This window comes from Dendrobates tinctorius, unplaced genomic scaffold (assembly GCF_039654945.1).
Source record: "Dendrobates tinctorius isolate UK_male_01 unplaced genomic scaffold, ASM3965494v1 ptg000102l, whole genome shotgun sequence".
In the NCBI taxonomy this organism is placed as follows: domain Eukaryota; kingdom Metazoa; phylum Chordata; class Amphibia; order Anura; family Dendrobatidae; genus Dendrobates; species Dendrobates tinctorius.
Window position 1 is genome coordinate 9,635,563 of NW_027361770.1, and position 27,424 is coordinate 9,662,986.

A 27,424-nucleotide genomic window follows, 5' to 3' on the forward strand; every position below is an offset into this window, starting at 1 on the left:
TTTTACTTAGAATTCACCACCTATGTAGATCCGAAGCAGGATCAACATACAGTTCTTCAAAATGAGCTGCACACCTTATTGGATTATAGAAGACATGGAGGAGGGGCGCCGAAAAAATTGATTCCTTGAGAATCTCAACGTGCATTTCTTACTGATTTGAAGGTGAGCATAATCACAACTAAAATAATTTTTTTACTGTTGGTAAAAACGTATTATGCTCAGAGGAAGCGCCACACTTGTCTGTTTTCCCTCTCTCCCTAAACCAGGGTATTTATAAAAAATATTTAAACACACGACTGATTTTCACAGACATCTGAATCGGCCTCAGATATGATTTTATGCTATATATAGAAGAGACAATAATGGTACAATAACCATTAGAAATGAACACTAGTGCACAATTGACCTGCATAAACATACTGGCAGTCACTGTACAATTTAGCAAAGTGCTTATTCATCGGGTCATTGGATAGTTTGCCAGAAAAAAATGATCATCCGGCATAAAAAGATGTGCTTCCGCTATCATACTTTATTAGGACAGAGCTATTATTCTGATCCCATAATTTTAGAATAGTTTGTCTAAGGCCTCTTTCACACTTCAGTTTTTTACAATCAGTCACAATCCGCCAGGTTTTGAAAAAAACGGATCCTCAATTTTTTTTTGAGGATCCGTTTTTTTCACCATTGACTTGCATTATTGGCGGATTGCTGTCCGTTGCATCCGGTTTTTTTGAGGATCTGCCAAAAGTTGCTGTCCGTCACCATCCTGAAAGATTTCAAAACGGAGCTTGTAACGTTTTTTTCTCTGGCGGATCCTCCAGACACTCATTTAACCCGAAATTCTTTCTGGGTGCCGGAGAAAATTCTCTCTCTCTCTCTCTCTCTCTCTCTCTCTCTCCCCCTCATTTTCAGGATCCGTCTGAAAACGGATCCTGTCCCATCCGTTCACATCAGTTAACAACGGATCCGCTTGTCAGACTTTTTGGCGGATTTGAACTGATGCAAAAAACTGAAGTGTGAAAGAGGCCTAATGAGGACAGAAAACAAAGGGACGGAAATTCTGATCGATCTAGATATAGTTTAATGAGGGTCATATAATAATCTGAAATTAGCCTGTCTAAATGGAGCACTAGCACCTTTAAATCTGCCATCAGAGGAAATCCTCTCCAGAATCCAGTATACTAGTGGGCACACTAAGCTGTGAGCTGGTGTTAGAGCCTACACACAGGGGTTGATTCATTTAACTTTTATGTCATAAAAAAATCCCCAGTTTTTGTACAGACCTTTAGACTTCTGACCAGTTTCCCACAGACCTTGCAGAAGGAGGCATGTCCTCCCATTGCTTGATGGATTCACTATGATTTACTCCAGTAGCTGCTGTAGCTTATAGTGCTGATCTACTCTACCTCATAGTTGCTTTGGATTTATGTTCATCACACACTAAGTACCAGTAAATGCGCACAAGATGCTAAGCCTTTAAAGGGTTATTCATCAAATAACAAATTGGCCTCGATCCACAGGATAGAGTACACTCACTGGCCACTTTATTAGGTACACCTGTCCAACTGTGTGTTAAGACTTAATTTCTAATCAGCCAATCACATGGCGGCAACTCAGTGCATTTAGGCATGTAGACATGGTCAAGACAATCTCCTGCAGTTCAAACTGAGCATCAGTATGGGGAAGAAAGGTGATTTGAGTGCCTTTGAACGTGGCATGATTGTTGGTGCCAGAAGGGCTGGTCTGAGAATTTCAGAAACTGCTGATCTACTGGGATTTTCACGCACAACCATCTCTAGGGTTTACAGAGAATGGTCCGAAAAAGAAAAAAAATCCAGTGAGCGGCAGTTCTGTGGCCGGAAATGCCATGTTGATGCCAGAGGTCAGAGGAGAATGGGCAGACTGGTTCGAGCTGATAGAAAGGCAACAGTGACTCAAATTGCCACCCGTTACAACCAAGGTAGGCAGAAGAGCATCTCTGAACGCACAGTGCGTCGAACTTTGAGGCAGATGGGCTACAGCAGCAGAAGACCACACTGGGTACCACTCCTCTCAGCTAAGAACAGGAAACTGAGGCTACAATTTGCACAAGCTCATCGAAATTGGACAGTAGAAGATTGGAAAAACGTTGCCTGGTCTGATGAGTCTCGATTTCTGCTGCGACATTCGGATGGTAGGGTCAGAATTTGGCGTAAACAACATGAAAGCATGGATCCATCCTGCCTTGTATCAACGGTTCAGGCTGGTGGTGGTGGTGTCATGGTGTGGGGAATTTTTTCTGGGCACTCTTTGGGCCCCTTGGTACCAATTGAGCATCGTTGCAACGCCACAGCCTACCTGAGTATTGTTGCTGACCATGTCCATCCCTTTATGACCACAATGTACCCAACATCTGATGGCTACTTTCAGCAGGATAATGCGCCATGTCATAAAGCTCGAATCATCTCAGATTGGTTTCTTGAACATGACAATGAGTTTACTGTACTCAAATGGCCTCCTCAGTCACCAGATCTCAATCCAATAGAGCATCTTTGGGATGTGGTGGAACGGGAGATTCGCATCAGGGATGTGCAGCCGACAAATCTGCGCCAACTGTGTGATGCCATCATGTCAATATGGTCCAAAATCTCTGAGGAATGCTTCCAGCACCTTGTTGAATCTCTGCCACGAAGAATTGAGGCAGTTCTGAAGGCAAAAGGGGGTCCAACCCCTTACTAGCATGGTGTACCTAATAAAGTGGCCAGTGAGTGTATATAAATTGATTATTGCTGAAGGCCTGATTGCTGAGTGCCCCTCTTGAATGGAGCAGAGACATACGTACATACTCAGCCTTTGCTGCATTCATTTCGCATGGGACTAAAGCTGGAGTCACACATAGCGACTCGCCAGCGATCCCGACAATGATATCAACGTGTCAGGATCACTGGTGAGTCGCTACATGATCGCTGGTGAGCTGTCAGATAGCTTCACCAGCGATCAGCACAGCGACACCGAGCGCGCGGCGCCGCTGTGTACGTTAGTTACCAGCGCGCTGATGCGGGGAGCTGGTAACTAAGGTACACATCGGGTTTCTAAGGGGCGTGCGTCACTTAGATACCCGATGTGTACGTTAGTTACCAGCTCCCTGCATCAGCGCGCTGGTAACTAACGTACACATCGGGTTTCTAAGGGACGCACGTCCAATGGCGGATCTTAATAGGGGCGGATGGGCTGTACAGGGCCGGCCGTGCCCTGTGCTGTGACGCCGCCAGAAGCAGACAGCCGCCCGCGTTACATTCTATGAGGGGCCGGGAGCTGTGCACGGCCGTCACCTTGACGGCTGCTCAGCTCCGGCTGTACTTCCGGGTCAGATGTCGGGCGTGCGCGATGACGTCATCGTGCACGCGCCGACTTGTCCCGGAGGATGCTGAAAGCAGAGGCGCTGCTGGGGAGCGAGCCGGCTGTGAGGTAAGTATGGGGAACTTTTTTTATTTTTTTTTATTTATAAAATGAATTAAATGGGGGAGGGGGTGAGTGGGGGCTGTACACAATGAAGGGGGGGTGACTGGGGCCTGTATATGATGAAGGGGGGGTGACTGGGGCCTGTATATGATGAAGGGGGGGTGACTGGGGCCTGTATATGATGAAGGGGGGGTGACTGGGAGCTGTATATGATGAAGGGGGGGTGACTGGGAGCTGTATATGATGAAGGGGGGTGACTGGGGCCTGTATATGATGAAGGGGGGGTGACTGGGGCCTGTATATGATGAAGGGGGGGTGACTGGGGGCTGTATATGATGAAGGGGGGGTGACTGGGGGCTGTATATGATGAAGGGGGGTGACTGGGAGCTGTATATGATGAAGGGGGATGACTGGGGCCTGTATATGATGCAGGGGGGGTGACTGGGGGCTGTATATGATGAAGGGGGGGTGTCTGGGGGCTGTATATGATGAAGGGGGGTGACTGGGGGCTGTATATGATGAAGGGGGGGTGTCTGGGGGCTGTATATGATGAAGGGGGTGACTGGGGGCTGTATATGATGAAGGGGCGTGACTGGGGGCTGTATATGATGAAGGGGGTGATTGGGGGCTGTATATGATGAAGGGGGGGTGGCTGGGGGCTGTATATGATGAAGGGGGGGTGACTGGGGGCTGTATATGATGAAGGGGGGTGACTGGGGGCTGTATATGATGAAGGGGGGTGACTGGGGCCTGTATATGATGAAGGGGGGTGACTGGGGGCTGTATATGATGAAGGGGGGTGACTGGGGGCTGTATATGATGAAGGGGGGTGACTGGGGGCTGTATATGATGAAGGGGGGGTGACTGGGGGCTGTATATGATGAGGGGGGTGACTGGGGGCTGTATATGATGAAGGGGGGTGACTGGGGGCTGTATATGATGAAGGGGGGGTGACTGGGGTTGTACAGGATGAAGGGGGTGAGTGGGGGCTTCACAGGATGAAGGGGGGATGAGTGGGGGCTTCACATGATGAAGGGGGGTGAGTGGGGCTGCACATGATGAAGGGGGGGTGAGTGGGGCTGCATATGATGAAGGGGGGGTGAGTGGGGCTGCACATGATGAAGTGGGGGATAAGTGGGGCTGCACATGATGAAGTGGGGGATAAGGGGGACTGCACATGATGAATTAAGGGGTAAGTGGGACTGCACATGATGAATTGGGGGTAAGGGGAACTGCACATGATGAATTAAGGGGTAAGTGGGACTGAACATGATGAATTGGGGGTAAGAGGGACTGCACATGATGAATTGGGGGTAAGAGGGACTGCACATGATGAATTGGGGGTAAGGGGGACTGCACATGATGAATTGGGGGTAAGGGGGACTGCACATGATGTGGGGGTAAAATTAACTGCACATGATGATGGGGGAGTGGGGCTGCACATGAAGTTGGGGGAAGGGGACTGCACATGATAAAATGGAAGGGGGGATAAGGGGCTGCAAATGATGAAGCGGCACTGCAGATGAAGTGAGTGGGTGATAGGGGACTGCAATGGATGAAGTAAGGGGACTTCAAATTAAAGTGGGGACATTAAAGTGGATCCCCTATGGCCAGGATCACGTTGGGCGATTTTGTGCGTATTGGCCGTAGGCCTACAGCTTATGTGCAACGTCTTTTTAGGCCATGTCCACACGTGGTGGAATGGTGGCGGGTTTTCCGTATGGACCCGCAGCAAACCAAGTGCTGCGGTCCGTACGGCTGTCAATTCCCGCACGGGGACCGCAGCGCTCAGGTTGGAAGGGGGGTACAGGGGCCCAGGTTTTATGAACAGCCCCGGGCCCATAGTCCACTTAATCCGCCACTGCGCACGTCCCTTGGATACCCGATGTGTACGTTAGTTACCAGCTGATCGCTGGTCTCCCGCCTGTCACACGCAGCGATGCTTGCTGGCCAGCAGGAGACCAGCGATGGAATAAATGTCCAGAGGTTTCCAAGAGCGATCAGCGATACCAGCAGGGGGGCCGGTCGCTGATCGCTGTCACACACAGCGATCTCGCTGGTGAGATCGCTGTTGTGTCACAAAACTTGTGACTCAGCAGCGATCTCGCTAGTGAGATCGCTATGTGTGACGGGGCCTTAACAGACATAGTAGATTGTTGTGCTTGGGATCCCTGGAGTGTCCGGACCCCCAGTTACCATTAAGCTATACCCCATCCTATGGAAAGGAAATAGCTAATTAGAGAGTTAATCTTTAATGAGTTTGATGCATCTCACTCCATCACACCTTTTATTATATAGGTGCCATACACATGGTCAGGTTTTTAAATACATCGGTTAGGGACTGCTCTGATATGGGTATACCTTGACGTTTGGTAGAGCGGCTTAGTATACATTTTTGGCAAAAAAGTATCAACCAAATACCCTGCCTGTTTTGTTATCTTTTTACTAGCACTTGCTGTTTACTGTTACTTTTTTACAACAGAGTATTTTTATACGTTTGTTATACTGTATTTTTATGTGTTTCAGTCTTTTGGTGGTGTGAACACTGTCCTACAGACTTGTTCACTGTGTGCATGGCCCATGTGTTTATATTCAATTGGTTTCTTGTTTCTGCAAGATTAGAGAGGTCTCCACCCCTCCCTTGTGGGCCGTGCACATATAAGGCCTGTTTCACACTTCAGTTTTTTGAAATCAGTCAAAATCCTCCAAAAAGTGAAAATGGCGGATCCGCTTTTCTTGTGGCGGATCCGCCCATTTTTCCCATTGAGATACATTAGTGGCGGATGGTCGTCCGTTACGTCCGCTATTCAGCGGATCCGCCACATTCCTGGTGGATTCTGTCTGAGGTGGACAGAGCTTGCAACGTTTTTTGTCGCCATCAAAATAGCGGACAACGGTGGATCCGCCGTCGTCCGCCAAGCAGTAGAATGGGCGCCTATGGGCGGCGGATCCGCCGGGATCCACTATTTTGCGGAATCCGCCAAATCGCACTGAGCATGCTCAGAAAAAAAGATACTTTTCCAGACAGTCCCAAAACTATATAAGGTGGGCTAATTAATCATTGGGCCCAGACATCCGGCACCAGCCAGACTGAAGAGCCAGACAGACAGACCGCACCTGCCCAGAAGAGAGAGAGCCTTCCAGCCTGCCATACCCCAGCTGCAAGAGACCTGCCCAGCCACAAGCCAGGACAGAGAGAGGCCTGCTTGCTACCAAGCCACCAAAACCCTGCAATTGTGTGAGTATTAAAACTATTTGTGTGGGGCATGTCTGTGTGTGTCCGTGGCTTGTCTGTCTGTCTGTGTGTGTGTGGCCTGTCTGCGTGTGTGTGTCATGCATGTTTTTTTTTTTCATACTTCAATTGTTTTTCTGTTGCATGTGTACAGAATTTTATTTTCATACTACTGTAATTTTATTTTAATATTTGCAAGTATGCTTGGATTGTGTTCTGTGTGCATTGTATTTGGTGTAGCTGGTATTGTATGTGGTGTATTTGGGCCCAGACATCCGGCACCAGCCACACTAAAGACACAGGGCCAGATATCCGACACCAGCCAGACTGATAGAAGAAGACCGAGCTAGAGCTATAAAACCTGCCTGCCCAGCTGCAAGTCTTCCACCTGCAAGACCCCTGGAGCATGTCTGTGTGTGTGTCATGCGTATTTGTGTTTTTTTTCATACTTTAATTGTTTTTCTGTTGCATGTGTATAGAATTTTATTTTCATACTACTGTAATTTTATTTTAATATTTGCAAGTATGCTTGGATTGTGTTCTGTGTGCATTGTATTTGTTGTAGCTGGTATTGTATGTGGTGTATTTGGGCCTAGACATCCGGCACCAGTCACACTAAAGAAACACAGAGCCAGACATCCGACACCAGCCAGACTGATAGAAGACCGAGCTAGAGCTATAAAACCTGCCTGCCCAGCTGCAAGTCTTCTACCTGCAAGACCCTGGAGCATGTCTGTGTGTGTGTGTGTGTGTGTGTGACCTGTCTGTGTGTTTGTCATGCGTGTTTGTGTGTGTGTTTTTTTTTTTTTTTTCATACTTTAATTGTTTTTCTGCTGCATGTGTATTGTATTTTATTTTCATATTTGCAATTGTGGTGTGATTAATGTATCTGTTGTATATCAGTGTTTTTTTATTTTTCATTTATTGTGGTATTTAAAATAAAGAGCGGAGTAGCTCCTATTTGTGTGTAAAAAAAAAAAAAATCTCTGTAGTATCATTTTAAAACCAGGTAAAATTAAGTATGGTTATGTACCATAAAGTTACATTAATTTTTGGGTTTTGGTATACAAGTGTGGTTACTCTCAAGTGAGAGATTGCAATTTATACATTCATACACTTGTGTTTACTATCGATCAGAGTTTTTCAGGGAATTCAAACACATGCAAACACAAAGTGGGTATACACAGTAATTACACACCTTAAATCACTGTGGTTACACTCTCGGTGAGAGTTTTTCAGGGAATTCAAACACATGCAAACACAAAGTGGGTATACACAGTAATTACACACCTTAAATCACTGTGGTTACACTTGCGGTGAGAGTTTTTCAGGGAATTCAAAAACATGCAAACACAAAGTGTGGTTATACACAGCAATTACACACCTTCAATCACTTTCTCTGGGTGAGTTATTTAGGGAATTCAAACACATGCAAACACACAGTGTGGGTATACACAGGAATTACACACCTGCAATCAGTGTGGTTAAACTCTCTGAGAGATTGTAAGGGAATTTACACATGCAAACACTTAAAACTGCATATACTGAGTTTTAGGGAATTACAAACATTACATACCAATGAAGATTTATTTTTTTATGCTATTTAAATTTTTTTTTCACTTTCATATCATTTCAGGAAGTACCGCACACCCGCCAGTCCGCAGAAAACCCACCAGGCAGCAGCAAACCCACACAGAAGAGTGGAATTTTCTCAGTAAGTATAAAGGCCTGAAAGCTTGTGATATCCTTTGTATAGTAGCTTAACAAGTGTCTTTATACTTGCAGATCACTTCAGGAAGGACGGCAAATCCGCAGCAGCAGCCACACCGCAGCTGACCCGCAAGAATGTCTTCTCCTGAAAGCTCCCCCTCACATCATCAGCGAACTGAGGTAAATTATTATTTTTTTTTTCTTTTAACTCTTTTTTACTTTTTGTTTTAAACCCTATATCCATGTATTATGTTTTCGCAGGAAGCTGATTCAGAGGAGCTTCCAGGAGGAGACATGCAGGGTGGAGAGACACAAGGAGGGGGCGCGCAGAGTGTAAGTTTAGCACATACAGACATACATACATAATGCTACACCGAACACAAACATTCATCACAGTGCACACACAATAACTACGCATCCATCCAAACCAAAATTTTTTTTTTTTTTACAGTCTTCACAATCTGGTGCCCGCACTAGAGCGACTCTCAGGACATCCCAGGGTCGTCGAGGTGATGCCTCTAGTGGTCGGCAAACGGTAAGTAACCCTATTTGGTTATTTGAGTAGTGAACATCATGTGTTTGAATTGAATGTAATTTTTTTTTTTTTTTTGTATTTTTTTTCTTCACAGGTTTCACAGCGTGCTCCCCAGAGACCAGTCGAGGTGGGTCTCATAATAAAGACGGACGACCTCATCCATGAGGTTGAAACACGGGAGCCGCTGTGGAACATGGGCAACCGTTTGCATGCCGACCAACCGACCACCTGACGGCTCTGGGATGAAGTGTGTTCCGCAGTTATAGAGAACTGGGAGGAGCTCAATGTGAGGGCCAGGGATTTAGTGCGTAAGTATTACAAATTCAGTAACTTATATTCCAGCATGTGAAGTGTTGAATACTAAACACTTTTTTTTTTTTTTCTTCACAGGTGACAGGGTTATCACACGGTGGCGGTCACTCAGGGATCGCTTCAAGAGGGACTTCAACAAGGAGATGCAGGCCCCGAGTGGATTGGGAGGACGCCGGGGAACCCAGTATAAGAACTACAGAGCCCTGGGGTTCCTCCGGATGACTATGGTGTCCAGAAGGTAAATATTCCACAAACCATTTCTGTTGTACAAATGTTTACATGTTTAACCAATTTTTTTTTCAGCACAGTTACATTAAATATCAATATCTTTAATATATATTTTTTTCTCTTTTTTTTTTTTAGCACCATCTGCAGCACTCGGGAGCCTGCATCAGAGTTGTCTCCCTCTGGAGTGATCCCTTGTGAGACCGCCCCCGGTGACCACATTGTGGTATCCGACCCCTCTCTACCATCCCTCTTGTCTCGTCCCTCTATCCCCTCCACCAGCACTGGAGCAGCAGGGCAGACTTCATCACATGAAGCTGCTGGTGACAACTTGTTCCCTGTTCCCCACCCCTCAGACACTGCCGCAACATCTCGACCAACTTTTGGTTGTGGTCGGCAGCGTCTGAGGAGTCAGAAAAGGATGACCTTGTCTGACTGTTTGAGTCTGAACTCATCTGTCCAGCATGGTTTCCAGACTTGTGGACAACATTTATCTTCTGGGTTGACCATGATCAATCAAAGTATCATGGAACTCAGAAGATACATGGAACAGATGAATTTAGAATCAAACCAGACGCCGAGACATATTTTTTTTCAATCTGTTGTCCGGAAAATGGAAGGTTTAAGTACTCACCAACAGATGCGTGTGATGCAAGCCTGTCACAATGCTCTAGTGGAAGTATTGTCCGAAGCATCCCAACCTCCCTCTGTCCATCCTTCCACCATCCATCATACAACCATCCCTCCTCCTACCACTCCCTCTCCTTTCTCTAGTTCCCCATTCCATTCTTCCCAGTACCTTCCTTCCCCATTGCATTATACCCCAATGCCCTCACCATACCCACCCCCACATACACCTTCAATGTACCCACAAACCTCGTCTGTCCATCCACTCCCGAACCAACCACGTTTTCAGCCCCCCTTCCACTTCTGATCCTCACCAACTCCCTTCCCAGTCCTCTACCCCCCCTCGATGTGGTCAACCCTGTTAGTATCGGAGGGGTTATCTCCACCCAACAGTACCAGCATTTATAATGTTTTAAATTTGTTTTTTTCTAAAAAAAAAAAAAGTGTAAAATATATACCAAAAAAAAATTTTTTTTACAAAATTTAACAAAAAAAAAGTTAAATATATACAAAAAAACAAAGTTTTCAAAAAAATAACTTTGAAAAATTCACTAATAAACAATTGTTTTTTTTTCAAAGAACTTTATTGTGTAGTTGTTTTGTTATTTATTTCTTGGGAAAGTTTCAAAGTACACCAGTGGTGTAAAACGTAATCAAAACACAACACTTGGCAACACAACACTTGAATCATAGAATCGTAGAGTTGGAAGGGACCTCCTGGGCCATCTGGTCCAACCCCCTGCTCAAAGCAGGATTCGCTAAATCATCCCAGTCAGATGTCTGTCCAGCCTCTGTTTGAAGACTTCCATTGAAGGAGAACTCACCACTTCTCGTGGCAGCCTGTTCCACTCATTGATCACTCTAACTGTCAAAAAGTTTTTTCTAATATCTAATCTGTGTCTCCTCCCATTCATTTTCATCCCATTGCTTCTAGTCTTTCCTTGTGCAAATGAGAATAAAGTTGATCCTTCTACAATGTGACAGCCCTTTAGATATTTGTAGACAGCTATTAAGTCTCCTCTCAGTCTTCTCTTTTGCAAACTAAACATTCCCAAATCCTGCAACCTTTCCTCATAAGACAGGGTTTGCAGACCGGTCACCATTCTGGTCGCTCTTTTCTGAACTTGCTCCAGTTTGTTGATGTCTTTTTTAAAATGTGGTGCCCAAAACTGGACACAATATTCCAGATGAGGTCTGACCAAAGAGGAGTAGAGGGAAATAATGACTTCACGTGATCTAGACTGTATGCTTCTGTTAATACATCCTAGAATTGCATTTGCCTTTTTTGCTGCTGCATCACACTGTTGACTCATATTCAGTCTGTGATCTATTAGTATACCCAAGTCTTTTTCACATGTGCTGTCACTTAGCCCTATTCCTCCCATTCTATATATGCTTTTTTCATTTTTATTGCCCAGATGTAGTACTTTGCATTTCTCCCTGTTAAAAACCATTCTGTTAGTTGCTGCCCACTTCTCCAGTTTATTTAAATCTTTTTGAATCCTCTCTCTCTCTCTTCTCTAGTATTAGCTATCCCTCCTAGCTTTGTGTCATCAGCAAATTTAATCAGTTTACCCTCAATTCCTTCATCTAAATCGTTGATAAAGATGTTGAACAATACAGGGCCCAGGACAGAGCCCTGTGGTACCCCACTTGAGACATTCTTCCAACTGGATGTGCAGCCATTTACGACCACTCTTTGGGTCCGATCACTAAGCCAGTTATGAGTCCACCTAACAGTTGCCTTGTCCATTCCATACTTAGTCATTTTTTCAATAAGGATTGTATGAGAGACTTTGTCAAATGCTTTGCTGAAGTCAAGATATACTATATCTACAGCATTTCCTTGATCCACCCAATCAGTGATACCGTCATAGAAGGAAATTAAGTTAGTCTGACATGACTTATTAGTTACAAACCCATGCTGACTCTGTTTAATCACTTCATTCTTATCCAGGTATTGACATACATGTTGTTTAATAATTTGTTCAAAGATCTTTCCTGGTATAGAAGTCAGACTCACCGGCCTATAGTTCCCTGGGTCCACCTTCTTCCCCTTTTCGAAGATAGGAACAACATTTGCTCTTCTCCAGTCTTCTGGCACTTCTCCTGTTCTCCAAGAATTTTCAAAGATTATGGAGAGGGGTTCAAAAATTTCTTCTGCTATCTCCTTCAGTACTCTGGGGTGTAATTCATCTGGACCTGGAGACTTGAATTCATTTAGGTTAGCTAAGTGTTTCCTCACTATCTTTCTGTTTATAGATATCCTGGATTCTTCTATTCCCTTAATAGGACAGTGAATAACAGTTGATGTTACATTTCCTTTCTGAGAGAAAACAGATGCAAAATAGGAATTTAAAAGTTCAGCCTTCTCAACATCCTGTCTTACCATTTCATCATTTTCATCCTGTAAAAATCCTATAGCATCTTTGACTTTTCTTTTACTTTTAACATATCCCCAATATCCTTGGTAACATTTCACAGTACACCGGTGGTGTACAAGGTAAAAAAAAACAACACTTGGTAACACAACACTTGGTAACACAATGCTTGGTAAAAACCAACACTTGGTATCAATTCACAGTGTAAAAGTTTAAAAAAAAAACAACACTTGGTAACACAATGCTTGGTAAAATCCAACACTTGGAATCATTTCACAGTGTAAAAGTTTAAAAAAAAAACAACACTTGGTAACCCAACACTTGGTAACACAATGCTTGGTAAAACCCAACACTTGGTAACATTTCAAAGTGTAAAAGTTGAAAAAAAAAAACCAAACGCTTGGTATAACCCAACACTTGGTAACATTTCACAGTACACCGGTGTTGTAAAAGGTAAAAATAACACAACACTTAGTACCCACAATTGGTATTTAAAAAAAAAATTAGACCATTTCATCTTGCCAGTCAAGTTTTCCCTCTGGTGTCAGAAAATAATCTGCAAAAATGTCCCTCATTCTTGCCACTGACCCAGTACTCCTAACAGTTGGCTGCTGATAATCCCACAAGGTGTTTTTAGAAAGATTTTCTTCTATGGAAACAGGTTCCTTAGAAAGTACAAAGTTGTGCAGGATCACACACGCCTTCACCACCTCATCCACAGTCTCAGTTTTCATCTTTATGGCCGTTAACAGGACTCTCCATTTGGCAGTTAAAATGCCGAAATCACACTCCACCACTCTTCGCGCTCTGGTCAATCGATAGTTATAGATTTTTTTGGGGTGTGTCAATCTACGACTACCATATGGCTTGAGTAGGTGTTTGGAAAGCTGAAAAGCGTCGTCACCAACGCAAACAAATGGCATTGGTGTGCCTGTTGTTCCAGGGAGTGGTCTTGGAGGTGGGAAGTCAAAATTGTCTCCATACAAGCGACGGCCCATTGCGGACATCTTGAAGACCTGAGAGTCATTTGAACGCCCATACACACCAATGTCCATGGCAATAAATTTTCAGTTGGCATCTGCAATGGCCTTAAGTACAACGGAGAAGAATTTCTTGTAATTGTAAAATTCAGATCCAGATCCGATGGGTTTCACAATCCTGATATGCTTGCCATCCACGGCACCAATGCAATTTGGAAACTGGCAGATTTGTTGAAACTTGTCGGCAATCTCCAGCCACCTCTCCTGTGTTGGCTCTGGGATGTATTCCTCGTGTAGAGAATCCCACAATGCCCGGCAGGTCTGTTGGATAATTCCAGAAATAGTTGAAATCCCAGTCCGGAACTGGTAATGGAGGGAGGTGAATGATTCTCCAGTTGCCGGGAATCTGGTAAAAAAAGGGAAAAAAGTAAAATTAATACAAACTACAAGCCATAACATAACAATAAAAGCATGCAGAATCTGAAACATTTTAAAAAGTAGATAACTTACCGAAGGGTCACCATCAAATGCTCAGCCGGTGATATAGAAAACCGCATGTAGGTGTCCCTTCTCCAGATTTGTTCTCCAACACGCTCCACCAATAGCTCAAACAAGTCCTGCCTCAAGCGCACGTAGTTGAAGAACTTGTCCGGATTATCCTTCAATTCCAGGTATAGTGTACAAAACACATCACGGGTAAACCTCTGCGCATTAATCGGATGAATCCACTGCCGTCGTCTCCTCTGATGCAGGATTTCCAGTCTTCTTTTCTCCCTCTGGAGAGCAATAATTGCCAACCGATTGCAGTGAAGATCAAATTCCACACAGAAGCTGTCAATACTCGCAATAACTCCTTCCATACTCGCACTAACTCCTTCCATCGCTGCCACTAGCTCTAAAACCTTTCAAAGATTTTGTATAATCACACCCTATAGTTGTTCCTAGTTTCCAGTATCCAATCACATTTGGGAGCATTTTCCAAGAGCCAATCATATTTGGGAGCATCCCATTTTGGAGGTGTGGAAAAACGGATCCATCAGAAAACGCATCCAATCAATGGGAAAAACGGATGCCAGCAGATGGAACGGATCCGTTTTTTGACGGATCCGTACAAAAATCAGTATAGCGGATCCGTAAAAAACCGGATCCGTACCATCAGCTGGAATCCGTTTTTACACAATTTTGGCGGATCCGCCATTTTCAATTTTTGGCGGATTTTGACTGATTTAAAAAAACTGAAGTGTGAAACAGGCCTAAGCCATCTTCTACAGCGTGTCCACATCGGACATTACCTTTCTGAATCCTCATATAGGTATCATACACATGGTCAGATTTTGCAATACATCGGTTAGGGACTGCTCTGATATGGGTATACCTTGACGTTTGGTAAAGCGGCTTAGTATACATTTTTTGCAAAAAAAAACGTATCAAATACCCTGTTTTGTTTTCATCTTTTTACTAGCACTTGCTTTTTACTGTTACTTTTTTACAACAGAGTATTTTTATACGTTTGTTATACTGTGTTTCACACCTTTTATTATGACTGACATATGAAACTGTTGCAGCTGTTTTCGTTCTGACCCAAAGTCAGATATGCCGGATCACCAGTGAGGCTGAACTAAGAGATTTCGCCCTCAAATAAACAAGTGCTCTGAGAAGAGCAAGTCACTTTTCTAGTTTATTCACACAAGAGGCAGAATTTTTTTACCATTTACAGCAATGTAACTCAATGTAATTCATGACGCCCCCCTCAGTTACCCAGGTCGTGATATTTATTTACCACTAGCTGAAGAGCCCGGCGTTGCCTGGGCACAGTAACCAACTGTGGTTAGTTATAACAAATTATAATGATTATATTGCACATAAAAAACGTGCATCTAATCCTATCCTGTGTGATACTGACTGCTGAGCCGTGTATCTAATCCTATCCTGTGTGATACTGACTGCTGAGCTGTGTATCTAATCCTATCCTGTGTGATCTTGACTGCTGAGCTGTGTATCTAATCCTCTCCTGTGTGATACTGACTGCTGAGCCATGTATCTAATCCTATTCTGTGTGATACTGTGTGCTGAGCCGTGTATCTAATACTATTCTGTGTGATACTGTGTGCTGAGCTGTGTATCTATTCCTATCCTGTGTGATACTGAGTGCTGAGCCGTGTATCTAATCCTATCCTGTGTGATACTGACTGCTGAGCTGTGTATCTAATCCTATCCTGTGTGATACTGACTGCTGAGTCGTGTATCTATTCCTATTCTGTGTGATACTGTGTGCTGAGCTGCATATCTAATCCTATCCTGTGTGATACTGACTGCTGAGCCATGTATCTATTCCTATCCTGTGTGATACTGACTGCTGAGCCGTGTATCTATTCAAAAGAGCGACCCAACTTAGAACCTGAGGAACCTGTTACCTTGCATGATTACCAAGATCACCCTCTGAGAACTACAGTGCAAGTTGCCCAGATGACGGATAAGTTTGCTACGTACTTTGTCTCTGATAATGGACGTGTGGCATGGCAAGACAGAATGGTTTAAGCCGCTAAGTAAAATGTACTTGTAATGTTTGCAGAATGAAATAATGAAAAACCTGTAGTAAAACACCCATTAAAAGTTCCCTCAACAATACAATAAACACATGTGTGTGTTGGCGGCGGCAGTACTTAAAGAGGCAAAAAGCCCCACAGATATTGTGCAAAGAAAATAAAATTTTATTTAACAAAAAAATAATTGGGTTTAGGATCAAGGTCTATCTGAGGGTGAGATGGGGTGAAACGTGGGGGTGTAGAGCTGTGAGGATTGGGTGGTAGTTGATGAGGAAGGGGCAACAAATTGAAGGATTGGATCATGGATGGAATCATGGGAATGGATAGACACACTGGAAGGGACAAACACAAGGGAAGGTAATGACACATTTGCCAACAGAGACACATTGGTAGGTGAGGGTGAAGGTGATAGGTCCAATTTTGGCAGGGTTTTTTGCCACTGGGTCTTCGTCCTGGTGGTAATCTGTTTTTTTGTCCTTTGTTTTCTTGGCCGAGTGGGAGTGGTGGCCTTTGTAGCAGTTTTCTGGCATGGTGTTGGACTGGGCAGTGTGGTGCATGCTGCTGACTGCAGGGGTGCTGAACTTGGGAATGTGCTTGATGCTGCTGGCTGCAGAACTTGGGAGCGAGGCGTGTTGTGAGTTCATTTTCTGGTCTACCAGTTGTGAGTTCTCCTTCCAGGCTCCCTCTGGTGGTAACAGGAGGTAGTGAGGCTGATTTAATCAGTGGAGATCTGCCACCTGATAAGGAGGATGACGATTGGACTTCAGGAATCTCAGACTGGATTTAAGACAGTCGATGCCCTATTCTGGTGCTGATGATTCCTTCTGGCTTGTCAGGTCTTGGTTCTCAGCTCTGTTCCAGTTAGCTCAAGCTAAGTTTTTCTGCTATTGTTCACACTTGATTTTGTTGGTCTATTCAGTTTTTTGTGTGGTCAGCCAGCCCTGGCTGGGGCTGTGCTGAATTTCCACTCTTATTTACCTGTATTTGCCAATTTGCTTTTTGTCCCTTATTAGATTGGCTTCTTTTTGCTCTGTCTCAGAATATTTCAGAGTGTTGATATAGTGGGAGAAGTCTAGTGACTTCAGGGTTAATTTTGTTATCAGAAGTGTTGGACATTATTTTGTAGGGTTTTGGGCAGATTGCAGACAGTGTCTTTCCTTTCCTATCCTTTCTAGTTAGTTTGGGCCCCTTCGTTGGCTCAGCCTATTTTCCTGCCTGTGTTTGTGTTTTCATCTTGTTTCACCGTCAATACATGTGTGGGGGCTGTATTTCCTTTGGGGTCTGCTCTGGGGCAGTTAGTTTTCCCCTTTTCTTGATTTAGGCTTATTTAGTCCTCCGGCTGTGACGAAGAGTCTAGGTTCATCGTAAGAACGCTCCACGGCTGCAGCTAGTTGTGTGGTTAGGATCAGGGATCTGCAATCTGCATAGTTACCAACCTCTCTGGTTTTCTGTGACTTAGCTTGTTTTGTTTTTTCCTCCTCGGTGACCCATTCATAACAGAGGTGTATGCTGCTGGCTGCAGGAATGATGAAGTCAGCAGTGTGGTGGATCTCTGAACTGGAGCTGGTGGTGGTGGATAGGTCTGTGCTGTGGGAGTTGTAAAGTATATGTTCGACTGCTGGTAATATCCTCCAGCCTGTGGATTGTAGCTTTGGGACTGCTGCTGCAATGCGTGGCTGTAAGCAGCCTTGCAGGCCTGCATGACGTTGAGCTAGAATTGAGGCGTAAGGTTTTCTGACACTTCCCGATCTATTGCAGAAAAAAAATGTCGCGCTGGTCTCTCAAGGTCGGCTTACAGGCAGTCAAGGCGTTTGATGACATCCTTTATAATTGTTAGGCATCGGGTTCCTGTCACTGCACAGCAGGAATCCCGAGCCTTTCATTCGGCAGTTTCCCATTCCTCTCAGGCCACAGAGGAGGCTGCTCTGCAGACTCGTCGATCCTGGCGCTCTGCTCGGACCAGCTCTGTGGGTTTGGTTGCTGCTGCCACCTCTGGTCCAGCTATAGCAACGCATGCTGGTCAGCAGCGAGCTACTCCAGGGACTAAGTCCTCCTTTCGGTCCACTAAGCATGCCCGTGGAACGATCTCTCATTGGAGATCGGAGGTCACATGCTCAGGTCCTTCTCCAGCTCGGATTGGACCGTCAGGAAGGTCCCGGAAGGACGCTGCTATAAAGGGTTTGCATTGCCGCTCGGCCATGCGTTAATATAGAAAAAGATAAGACCATGTGGAGTGAGTGTTGTATGCATGTATGAATGTCTCTGGTGAATGACTCATTATGAAACCCCTACCCGTGATACACGTGTTGTGTAGCCTAGCCTGCTAGCATCCAGGCTGAGGCCAAGTTAGAGACTGCCATTAGCATTCACCGGTGGCTTTGTCTGTACGCCACGGTGCACATACTCTGCACTCCTTGGTGGCCAGCGTCCATTAGAGGTGTCCGCAGGTGGGACGCCGCACGCTCAGTTGGTCTAGAGGGTCTTAGACCTCGTGTCATTCGGGCTCAGTTCTGTGACCGTTTACTGAGCGCTCTCTTGCCGAGTGCTGTGTGTTTTAACAGGTCCGTCATTTATGTTCCGCGGTACAGCGGCTCTGTGACGTAACAGAATCCGCCCCTGTTCACAATGGGTGACGTTACCCCGCGTGTGACCTATTGTATACCGCTATATACATCTGCCATTGCTAAGCAGCAGTTTACCACCTCTGCACGGTAGACCCCGGGCTGCGAACGCACCTTATTATTATTTTATTATTTGGTGCGTTCCGCCAGCCCTAACATTAAGTGTGTTCACATGGTTGAACCCACTCTTCTGTCTATCACCAAGCACCTTAATCCCATCCTGGAAGACCGAGCTTAAGAGCATAAAGTCAGGTATGAGTGACCTCTCCCAGGCCCTCTGCCGCTGACGAGAAGACCCAACAAAAGCTGCGGCAGAGGGCTGGGAGAGGGGAAAACCTGATGGACCTGCGGCTGCCTGTTCCTCAGCCTGTGAGGCCTGACAGGTTGCTACATCACTGGTGGATGATTGGGATGGCCTCTGTTCATTGTCTGGTCGATGAGGGGCCGCTTCAACAGAGGATGATCCAGGTTGTGTTGGGCTGCACCAAGTTCTGTGGTAAAGATAAAAGAAAAACATTAGTAAAAAAAAAAAGGCTAAATAATCGTAAGACAACACAAAAGATACTCACGTTCGCTGAGCAAGCGCAGGCCTCAAAAAAGCAAGGTTACGGTGGTATTTGTATTACCTTATTATCCTTTGAGCAGCACCACTTTTAACAAGGTTCTCATGTCCTTGTTGAAGCGATCCTTCATCGAGCGCCAAGGGACTCTTATCCTCTTCACTGTGAAGGGGGAAAAAAGGAAAAAATTAATTGTAAAACAATGCACCTACATTTACAGTTTCAATGGTGCATCACACCACATTGCAATACCTACCAAAATCATTTCTGGTACGGGGCATGGCACGTTCCCAATCATGCAACAGCGATCTGGCCACTTCTTCCCAGAGTCGTCGAATCATAACAATGTCGGAGTGCTGACGATAACGGGTGTCCCACAACGGTACTCGCTCTTGCACAAGGTTAATGAGTTGATTGTTGTCAATGTCCTGTCTGGCTTCTTCCCATTGTGTAACCTTTAGATCAAATAAAACAAAACAATTTTACCGTATATACTCGAATATAAGCCGAGATTTTCAGCCCATTTTTTTGGGCTGAAAGTCCCCCTCTCGGCTTATATTCGAGTCATATACACCGGGGGGTCGGAGGGGGAGGGGGGGCGGGGGTGTCAGGTCATACTTACCCGTCCTGACGCTGTCTCTTGAGCCCCCAGCTTCTCCGCGCTCTCTCTTCCTGCCTTCAGCGGTCACGTGGTACCGCTCATTAAAACTCATGAATATGCGCATATTCATGAGTTTTAATGAGCGGTATCACATGACCGCTGAACGCAGGAAGAGAGAGCGCAGAGAAGCTGGGGGCTCAAGAGACAGCGTCAGGACGGGTAAGTATAGCGATACTCACCTGTCCTGCGTCCATGGCTGCTTGCTGCTGTCTGTCATCGGTCAGTGACTTCAGACAGCAGAGGGCGTGGTGACGTGATTAGTGCACACTGCGCCCCCTGCAGTCTGAACGTCACTGACCGATGACGTGGCAGATAGCGGTGAGCAGCCATGGACGCAGGACAGGTGAGTATCTGACACCCAGCGACGGAGAGGTGTGTCATTTTTTTTATTTTTACATGCAGCAGCAGCGGCAGCACATGGGGGAATAATCTAAGGAGCTTCTTATGGGGTCAGCATATGGGGGAATAATCTAAGGAGCTTCTTATGGGGTCAGCATATGGGGGAATAATCTAAGGAGCTTCTTATGGGGTCAGCATTTGGGGGAATAATCTATGGAGCTTCTTATGAGGTCAGCATATGGGGGAATAATCTATGGAGCTTCTTCTGGGGACACCATATGGGGGAATAATCTATGGAGCATTTCCCACCCTAGGCTTATACTCGAGTCAATACGTTTTCCCAGTTTTTTGTGGCAAAATTAGGGGGGTCGGCTTATACTCGGGTCGGCTTATACTCAAGTATATACGGAAAGTAAAACTGAAGAAAAATTCAATTACAATTCTGATGAAAAGAATACTTACACCCCGTCTTTCCTCCTGAGACACATCAGCCCGAAGACCATGGCAAGAATAATTTCCACTCGACTGCTCCTGCTCTTCATCAGTGGAACGTATCTGTAAATAAATTACATGACTTAACACAGGTATAGCACTGCCAGTCACTACATACCAATCAGTATAGCAAATGTTATTACATAATCTTTGTCATGTCCACCCTGGAAGAAGTCAGTTCTTCACTTGAGGACATGGTTGAAGAGCAGGCAGCAGTCAAGTGAAACACTACAGAAAAAAAAGTAACAAAAATTAAACTTGTTAAGAGCCAAGCACAATGTAGCCAAAAAACCCCCAAAACAATGGACACCAATACTTACATTACAGGCAGTAGTCCAACAGCACAGCAGTCAGCACAGGACAGGGACAGATGGCAGCACCAGGAGAGACAGCAGCACCAGGACAGATGCAAACACCAGGAGAGACAGCAGCACCAGGACAAACGGCAGCACCAGGAGAGACACCAGGACCAGGACAGACAGCAGCACCAGGAGACAACCAGTCTAAAAGGAACAGAAAAAAAAATTGAGAGACAGACATTTTCAAAGCTTCTATACTTACATAAACAGTGTCCTCACCAGAACAGCAGCACCAGGACAGATGCCAGTACCAGGAGAGACAGCAGCACCAGGACAGATGCCAGCACCAGGAGACAACCAGTCTAAAAGGAAGAGAAAAAAAATTAAGAGAGACAGACATTTTCAAAGCTTCTATACTTACATAGACAGTGTTGTCCTCACCAGGACAGCAGCACCAGGAGAGACGCCAGCACCAGGAGACAAAAAGTCTAAAAGGAACAGAAAAAAAAATTAATACAAAGTACAGACTGCTGTGAGAGAGACCGGTTCTATAGGTTTCAAAGGTTCTATACTTACACTAGATGGAGGCCCGATATCGCATCGGGAAGGCGGTAATGTCACAATGGGGGCAGGCTTTGCAGCGTTGAGAATCACTCCCCCCATGTGCTCACCCACCTATCCACTCTTTCCCCATGTGCTGGCTTCTCCCGTCTGTGCTCTCTTCTTTGACCTGTCTACCCCATGTGCTATCCCCCTTGTCTGCTGTCTCTCTCCTTCCTGTGCTGTGTTCTCCCCTCATGTGCTGTCCCGTTTGAGCTGTCTCCCCTCTGTGCTCTGTCTCTCTCACCCCTGTGTCTGATCATGTACAGAACATACCACAGCTCCTGGGCAGGGGAGGAAGCAAAAGACAATACTGACATTACAGCAGGAGATCGCAGAGCATACATTTTGTGAGGTAAAATATTGTTTAAAAATATATTTTACCTCACAAAATGAATCCTCTGTGATCCCCTGCTGTAATGTCAGTATTGTCTTTTGCATCCTACCCTGCCCAGGAGATGTGGTATGCTCCGTATACGGTCAGACACAGACAATTTTTAAAATGAACTTTTGTTTGTGGGAAAGCCCCTTTAATGTGACGGGCTTCCTCTGCCTGTAGACATGTCAGGCTTCTGCCCCCGGGATCAGCTGAATGATTCACTGCGCCTGTGCGGAATTCGCACAGACGCAGTGTGATGGTATTCCACTGGTGGTACCACGCAAGAGGCTGCGTGAGTGTGACTGTGTGTGAGTCTGAGTGTGTGTGGTGCGATGGTGTGCCGCTGGTGGTGCCATGCGATAGGTTGGTACCAGCAGCAGTTTCCATATTGAGACACCCATCACTTGGGTGTCCCTATATGGCGGTCGGTGAAATTCCTCCGCTTGGGGTGTGTGCACACGCTGCGGATTCTACTGGGGTTCTGGCCCTGCGGAACCGCAGCAGTTTCTGCTGCGTTGTACAGTACCATTTTAGTCAATGTGAAATGAAAACCGCTGTGCACATGCTGTGGAAAAAACGCGCGGAAATGCTGCGGTTTATTTTCCGCAGCATGTCAATTCTTTTTGCGGTTCTGCAGCGGTTCTGCACCCATTGACTTTTATTGATTTTGGAAAATCGGACGAAAACCCGCAATTTGAAAAATATCTGCGGTTTTTACTGAGGATTGGGGTGTAAAAACCTCTGCAGAATGGAGGGAAGTGATGTCAGGCGGGAGGAAGTGTAGCGTGTGGGCGGAGTGTAGTGTCCAGTCACCATATTTGCAGGATGATGGAGGGCTACCGTCGCATGGAGATGGATGTCGGACATTTGATTGACTTGGTATGTATGTCTGTATGTATGTACAGTATGTGTCTGTCTGTGTGCATCAGTCTGTGTGCATCTCCATGCGACAGTAGTGCGACAGTTGTGCTCAATTGCCGCATGGGACTGCTGCTCCAATTGGCTATCGGATGTGAGAGTAGTCCCTGCGGCGACCGAGCACAATTGTACAGTGATAAACATGTAACAAAACACAACATACATGTAACAGACAAGACATACAACATAAAACATATACTATATACTCACCATACAGGCCAGGCCATCTTGTTCCCCAAAGCCCTCGCTCCCCTCGGTGATAAAAAAAAGAAACATTCCCTGTCCGCAGTAATCCAAAAAAAGATTGTCCCGTGGCGTAAAAAAAAAAAAAAACATTCCCTGTCCGCAGTAATCCAAAAAAAGATTGTCCCTTCGGCGATCTCTTGTGTCCTCGGGCGATACACTGCAGTGTATCGCCGAGTTTCCCAGTGTTCGGGTGCTCTGGGACCTCGCTTTACGGCACTATAGCTGCGTGTGGACTTTCCCACGCAGCAGTGCCATAAAGGAGAGTACCGGAGTCAATGAACTCCGGTAAACTCTGGCGCATGCGCAGTAACACACTGCAGGAGCTTAGCTCCTGTCAGTGTGTTTCTGCAGCCATGGAGAACGGGTCACATCTCCTGATGTGACTGTTGTCCATGTCAGATCATCGTGGGACACTCGTTTATAGACTGCGTCGGACCAGGGAGTATAAATTTGTTTTTTTTGTTTGTTTTTTTTTCTAGGAGAACGAGGGTTTCGCTGTGGATTACCTGTCCAATAAAAAATGGTCAAAAACATTTCATTATTTCATTAAAACATTTTTTTAATGTGTCTGTGTATTTTTTTAATCTTTTCAATTGGATTAATAATGGATCGGCGTCTTATTGACGCCTCTCCATTATTAACCAGGGTTAATGTCACCTTACAAACAAAGGTGACATTAACCCTTTGATTACCCCATCTCCCACCGCTACACGGGAGTGGGAAGAAAGGGGCTAAGTGCCGGAATTGGCGCATCTTATAGATGCGCCATTTCTGGGGCGGCTGCGGGGTGATATTTGTAGCCAGGGGGGCCAATATCCATGGCCCCTTCCTAGGCTATGAATATCAGCCCGCAGCTGTCTGTGTAGCCTTTCTGGCCCTAAAATATAAGGGGACCACACGTACATTTTTTTTTGGGGTCCCCCAAATTATAGGGCCAGAAAGGATATGCAGACAGCTGCGGGCTAATATTCATAGCCTATGGAGGGGCCATGGGTATTAACCCCTTCCCAGGCTAAAATTACCAGCCCGCTGTTGTCTGCTTAGCCTTTCTTGCCCAAAAAAATAGGGGGACCACACGTAAAAAATTTTTTGGGGGTCCCCCAAATTTTATGGCCAGAAAGGATATGCAGACAGCTGCGGTGTGAGAGTCATAGCCTGGGAAGTGGCCATGGGTATTAACCCCTTCCCAGGCCACAAATATCAAGCCGCAGCTGTCTGTCTAGCCTTTCTAGCCATAAACTACCCCTTCCCAGGCTACAAATATCAAGCCGCTGCTGTCTGCCTAGCCTTTCTAGCCATAAAATATAGGGGGACACCACCTAAATTTTTTGTGTAACATTTTATTTTTCAAAGAAAAAAAACCAATTTTGACATCTACATAAAAAAAACACGTTATTTTACCACCTTATGTAAAAAATAAAATCATGTTTGGAGATTAGGGTTAGGGAAGGGATTAGGGTTAGTTTAGAGATGGGATTAGGGTTAGGTTAGGTTAGGTTAGAGTTGGGATTAGAGTTAGGTTAGAGATGGGATTAGGATTAGAGATGGGATTAGGGTTAGGTTAGAGATGGGATTAGGATTAGGGTTAGAGAAGGGATTAGGGTTAGGTTAGAGATGGGATTAGGGTTAGGTTAGAGATGGGATTAGGATTAGGGTTAGAGATGGGATTAGGGTTAGGTTAGAGATGGGATTAGGGTTAGAGAAGGGATTAGGGTTAGGTTAGAGATGGGATTAGGGTTAGGTTAGAGATGGGATTAGGATTAGGGTTAGAGATGGGATTAGGGTTAGGTTAGAGATGGGATTAGGGTTAGGTTAGAGATTGGATTAGGATTAGAGATGGGATTAGGGTTAGGTTAGAGATGGGATTAGGATTAGGGTTAGAGAAGGGATTAGGGTTAGGTTAGAGATGGGATTAGGATTAGGGTTAGAGATGGGATTAGGGTTAGGTTAGAGATGGGGTTAGGGTTAGAGATGGGATTAGGGTAAGGGTTAGAGATGGGATTAGGGTTAGAGATGGGATTAGGGTTAGAGATGGGACTAGGGTTAGAAATGGGATTAGGGTTAGGTTAGAGATGGGATTAGGGTTAGGGATGGGCTTATGGTTAGGCCATGTGTAGGAGTTATATGTTAAATTTTGTTTTTTATTATTTTGGTGAAGGATATAGTAGCTAATTACATTATTTGTTTGTTTGTTTGTAGGTACGTGATTACCCAGCACTTTGGGACCCCGCAGACCATTTTTACAAAGACCGTGCCCACAGGGATAGATGTTGGTTAAAAATTTTGTGCGAACTTTACCCCGACTGGCATGAATTGCCAAATGCAACCAAGTTGCAAATTGGTAATTAGCCGTTTATGTACTAACTTTTCGATAACTTGTTAAGAAAGCAAGAAAGATTGGTAATATTGTGTGTTTACTTTTATTTTTTAGAAAAGGATGTAAAACAACGAAATAAAGAAGAAATAATATATTTGGCATTATTTATGTTTGTATATGCCCAAAATGACTTTGAAGTTTGATTTATTTTTGAAATAAAAAAGTAATTTTTTTCAAATTTGGTTTCTTTGCTTTTGGTATAATTAACAGAAGTGTGATAGAAAATCCCTTGATATGTGTGATGGTATATGGGCCAGGAAATATAAAAAATAAGATCGACCAAACAAGGCAAGTCTTCATTGTTCAACCAACACAACCCTTTTGTATACCAGACCAATGCCCAAACACCATAACCTCCCTCTCCAACATCACTGAAGAGGAGCTTAATCGCCTCTTCTCCAAATCGCACCTCACAACCTGTGCACTTGACCCCATCCCACCTCCTCCCCAACCTCACCACCACACTTATTCCATTCCTAACCCACCTCTTCAACCTATCGCTAACGTCCGGTACCTTCCCTTCTGCTTTTAAATATGCCACAATCATGCCTATCCTTAAAAAGTCAACCCTCGACCCAATGGCTATGTCCAGCTATCGCCCAATATCACTGCTCCCATTCGCTTACAAACTCCTTGAGCAGCACGTCCACGCTGACCTTTCCTCCCACCTCTCATATAACTTGCTCTTTGACATTCTACAATCTGGTTTCCGCCCCCATCACTCCACTGAGACAGCCCTGAGTAAAATTACTAATGACCTACTTACAGCCAAAGGAAATGGACTGTCACGCCTACCTCCCGTTCCGCGGCTCCCGGTGTCCCTGCTCCTGCGGCCGCTGCTCTGGCCGCCTCTGCCGCAGCTTCTCCTGTCACAGTGCTGGCGGCTCCTGCAGCCTCCCGTGTCTCTGCGCCGCCCAGGGCTTCTCAGCGCTCCCAGCTCTCTCAACCCGCCCCCACTGCAGGCGCCTGTCAATCAGCCTCCTCCCTTCCTGTCCTGCGGGGCCCGGTCTCTGCCCCCTGTCAGGTACGCAGGCTCACATCTAGATACGCCTCTCCCAGACTGAGCTGCCCTATCCCTTGGCCTCCATGATACTGGTGCACCCTGACCCGGAAGTCCTGCAGCGTGCCCTATATCAGGCAGTCTCACCCCATGCTCTGAGCATGATTATCAATTGTGGTTCACGCTTGATCTCGGGTCCACGTTCTCCTGTGTTTCCTCTGTTCCTGCGCTTTGTACCCCTCCTGGCCTCCGCCGGTCCTCCACCTGTGACCTCTCTGTGTTCCCTTCTAGGTCCAGACCTTTCCAGCTTGTGTCCGCCTGTTCCAGCATCTTATCAGAGCCCGTTCCTACCACCTCCCTTGCCGTCAACCTCCGTCCCCGCGGCTACAGCAGTCTTCCCTGTGGTTGTCGCCTTCTCCCTCTGCCCGCCAGCACTTTCCCCATCTGTGTTTCCCTCCGGCTGTTCCCAGGTATCAGCTTCCGCGGCGATAGTCTCCCCTGGGCCTGCCCCTAATGCTCCCTGTATAGGGGGTGGTACACCTGGCCAGCTCGCCCGAGGGAGGTTCATCGTCGCGGTCCTGAGGGTTCAACTCTCGGAGCAAAGGAACTCCTGTTCTTACAGGAGAATCAGACGAGGATAATGTCCTTCCTCAAATCCATGGAATCCCATCTGTCATCCTTACAGGCCTCTGACCCTGCAAGCACTCCCCAGATGGCGGGTCTCCAGCAGGAGCTCGCACAGCAGTGCGACACTCAGGCCCATATTTTAAATTACATGACATCAGTGGATAACCGCCTCCTGGCCCTCCAGACCGTGGCTTCTGCTCCAGCACTGGCTGCGACCTCCCACCCACCACCCCGTTTGGCGAAACCCCCACGGTATAATGGCGATCCCAAATTGTGCAGGGGGTTCCTAAATCAATCAGCTACACTTCGAGCTGTC

General features: G+C 45.7%; 1 protein-coding gene and 1 long non-coding RNA gene across 2 annotated transcripts in view; both read left to right on the top strand.

Annotated features, from left to right (window-relative positions):
• BAG1 (BAG cochaperone 1) overlaps positions 1 to 25,655 on the top strand; it is a 135,573-nt gene extending 109,918 nt beyond the window's left edge. The window contains exons 8-9 of the transcript XR_012234509.1: positions 25,304 to 25,445; positions 25,536 to 25,655. The gene's annotated coding sequence lies outside the window, so the exon portion shown is untranslated. The remainder of the gene's footprint in view (positions 1 to 25,303; positions 25,446 to 25,535) is intronic.
• Positions 6,215 to 8,801, top strand: LOC141099812 (uncharacterized). Its single transcript, XR_012234528.1, has 3 exons — positions 6,215 to 6,679; positions 8,310 to 8,387; positions 8,459 to 8,801. It is a non-coding gene; the product is annotated as an uncharacterized lncRNA (long non-coding RNA).
• Positions 25,656 to 27,424: the final 1,769 nt, after the last annotated feature.